Here is a 3859-nt window from a genome sequence, read left to right as displayed (position 1 = left end):
ATCATTAAAATAACTTATTAGCAAACGCCTGTTTCTACAAATAAGGAAAATGGGTAACGTTTATTCTTTGTTCCCAAGAAAGAAATTGTAATCCAATATAAATCAGTGTTCTAACAGCTACTGATCTTGTCTTCAGTAGAGGCCAACATTTGTTATCAATTGAAAAACATGGTAGTTGCATTATGTAATTAGTTTAAAGTAGGTTCATTTCTTATTACACTTAGAAGAGCATTTGAGCTACCATTGTGAATAAGTGCTAAACATCACAGCTTTAAAATTTTCTAAGGAAGAAGAGCACATTAGCCTTGAAATTGTCCAAGGGAGAAGAACACATTGTGAAGTGAAAGAACGTGAATGCCACTATACCCTTGTAACTCTCTGCATTTCTTTTTGCATGAAAGGAAAATGTATACAACAAGTCTTTTTGTTTTCTGGAAAAGGAAAAAAGAAAAGTATACACTATGCAGTAAATTGCACTAGTTGTGCAGAGGGACTGATTAGAACATGAAAATGTTATTCAATGTTGTATCTCCTTCCTTTTTTCTCTAATATGATCAACCACACCAAAACTCACTGTACAACAAAAACTCACTATAAACAAATACCAGAAGACACAACTCCAAAAATTGGTTCAATTACCTGTGTTAAACTAAATGTCATCATTGTCACTCATAGCAGTCATATCCAGCCTGATCAGGATTATCTCTCATAGAGGATACATGTTATGTAACAGTCATATCCGGCCTAATCAGGATTGTTTCCCATGGAGGATACATGTAACTAGTAGCAGCACATGGGGCAGCGGATTAGTCCATTTTCATTGCAATCAGGGCAACGTTGGAATCCAAACTCACCTACCTCCCCATCTTCTTGTTCTTCTTGATCATCATCATTATCCCCTTCATAGTAGATTTTACAACTTCCAAAACAAGTTTCACAAGGCACAAACCTTATATCCCCACATGCCTCACACACTCCCCCATCATCAACTCCATCAGTAGTGTCATCAATCTTCTCATAACAATCAAGCAATTTCCCTAGTTGCCCATCCTCATGAAGTTGTTGAATGTCCTCAGCTCCACCAATGTAGTTCCTCCCAACAAACACCCTTGGCAACCCTCCCTTACCATATCCATGCCCCAATAGCTCCTTGAGCTCCTCCTTGAACCCTGAATGCATTGACACATCCCTCTCATCCAGCCTCACTCCCAACCCCTTCAGAATTAGCCTCACATGGCAACAATCCTCATAAGTCTTCCTCACCCCACGCAGGCTAGTGAAATATAACACCACCTTTTCCTTCCCACCCTTCAAATCCATAACAACATCATTACTCACCTTCTCTTCCTCAATAGACAACCCCTTTGTATCAACGACCTCTTTGTTCTCTTGAGAGTCATCAAAATCAAAATCATTTGATCCCTTCTCACTCATCTGAGACCACATTGGTTTGGCTGAATCATCATTGTATTTTCCACTCTCAATGAAACCACAAGGCTTGGGTGGATCAACATGGCCATTGACATTGACATCAAAAGAGAAGCTCTTGAAGTGCTTTGGTGATCTGAAAGGGCTTGTTGTGTCCTCAAGGCCTTCCATCAGTTCCCATGTGTTGATTGTCTCTGGCTCATGAGGTGGTGTTGAGGTTGGAGTCTTGAGAACAGCCTTTGGCAGAATTTGCTCAATCATATCAGTCCAGGATGTCTTTGCCTCATTCTCCTCCTTTTCCTTTTCCTTTTCCTTTTCTTCCCCCTCCTCGTCATTGAAACTGTCACTGTCAATGACTTTGCCCTTGCCCTTCCCATTGGAAAACTTCAAACCATTGCCATGATCAAGAGAACCTAATGTGGTTGATGTGAGTGCCACAACATGGTAACTGTCTCCTTTGCTTTGAGGTGGGTGATGCACATGCACTGAGAAGCTTCTAGGCACAGAGGAATAATAAGGGGTATCGCAGTTGCAATGACAATGTTGACATCCCTTTGGCTTGGAATTTGCACAACCCATAATCACACAAAACACAAATCTGAATCGACAAATCAACAGACAAACCAAAAAACCAAACTTTGTTTGGGCAATCAAAAACACCCCACAAACAAAAACAAAAGAACTACCACCACAAATCCAGTCCACTCAAAGTACTTGCATCATCAAACGAAAAGAATGTGAAAAAGACACAACTTTGATGCCATCTTTCATTCATACTCCAGAAGTGGCAGTGTAAGGTAAAGATTTTTCAGTTGTTAGAATTTGGCAACTGGTAATAACGAAGAACAAGTCTTGAATTGAATGGAAGAACCACAAAAGGAACAGGAAAAAAAAAAAAAAAAACTCACAGATGGAAAGGAAAGAAAATAGAAATGGGATGGTAACAGAAATGAATCCAAAGTCAAAGAAAGAGGGCTAGACATCAATCATTCAACAACCATTCATCATCAATCCACCACACGCACACGCACACTCTCTCTCTAGAGTTTAAGAGAGAGGAAGAATAACGATACACTAGATTCTAAGAATGTTACTTCTGGAGTTTATTATGGACAAAAGTCACAGAACCCAAAAAAGAAACTCTGAATTTTTGTTTTAAGGTAGAATAATATTTCACTGCAGAAGTGGCGGAGTAGGAATAGATGCAGAGGACTCGATCTCAGTCTGTTTTACTGATTTTTTTTTTTTCAAAATAGAAATCATATATTCATTAATCAGGGGTGTTAGAGGATTTTTTTAGAATAAAATATAAAAAATAATGTTAGATAATAATTTTAAAATTAATATAATAAATTTAATGAAAATTTAAAAATTTATAATAATTGACCATATAAAGCAAAAATCACAACTATATAAATTAAATAAATTTTACTAGATTATATCAGCAAAATAAAATATATTCGACTTTTAAAACTGTAGTGAATAATTCTAACGATAAATTTTTTTAATATATTTTAATATTGTGTTTCAAGTTTTACAAGTATAATAGATCCTTAAATTTTGTAATAATAAAAGTAATACATTTCTTTTATGACATCACAATGAAATAATATTCTTTTAATTTTCTTTTATTAAGAAATATTTAGAGACATTTAATACATGAAAAATTTTACTTTTCTAAAAATTTGAAATTAAAAATGTTAATTTCTTATATTTAATTTATTATTTATATATTTTTGAAATAATTTTTATATAAATTTCTCATAAAATTATTCTTATAAGAAGAGATGGAAATATTTTTGGTTAAAATAAGAATTTTATTTCAATAAAAATATCATTTTATTTTTATTTGTTTATCTAATATAATAAAAAAAATTATTTTTAATAATATTTATAAATATTTTTAAAATATTTATAACCAATCAAACAAATTTTAATCATTTATAAATATATAAATTTCTAATAATTATGATTCTCTGACATTAAAAACAAATATTGCTTATAACTAATGTCCTTAAGAGAAAAAAAAATGAAGAGACACTACAAAATTATGAGAAATGATAGTTGTGTTTCTCTTTAGAAGTTTATAAAATAATAATAATAATAATAATAATAAATAAATAAATAAAAGATGTATGAGATAAAATGTGAGATGTGATTAGAAAAACAGAGGAAAATATAAAAAAAATATAATAAATAAAAGTGTATAAAATTATTATTAAAAATTATAAATATAATATTTTTTCTTTTAAGATAGTATTGTTCATATATAGATATTTATGCGTGTATAATTTTTTTGGAGCAAGACCATCTCATAGAAACAATAGGCATCACCCCTTATTATGCTTTAAAATATTATCTCATAAACATGTTGGCTGATATTTAGTAGTTTCAGAAAATAAAATAAAATTTATTTAATTAAAATTTTGAA

The 3859-nt window shown here is 32.0% G+C and overlaps 1 non-coding gene across 1 annotated transcript; it reads right to left on the bottom strand.

Moving 5' to 3' along the window:
* Positions 1 to 363: 363 nt before the first annotated feature.
* Positions 364 to 2628, bottom strand: LOC109817009 (uncharacterized protein At3g28850). Its single transcript, XR_014431276.1, has one exon. It is a non-coding gene; the product is annotated as an uncharacterized protein At3g28850 (transcript).
* Positions 2629 to 3859: the final 1231 nt, after the last annotated feature.

Source organism: Cajanus cajan, chromosome 2, assembly GCF_000230855.2.
Source record: "Cajanus cajan strain Asha chromosome 2, NIPB_CcT2T_4, whole genome shotgun sequence".
Lineage (NCBI taxonomy): Eukaryota > Viridiplantae > Streptophyta > Magnoliopsida > Fabales > Fabaceae > Cajanus > Cajanus cajan.
The sequence above is the reverse complement of the archived record's forward strand: the minus strand, read 5'-3'. Positions and strand labels throughout refer to the sequence as shown.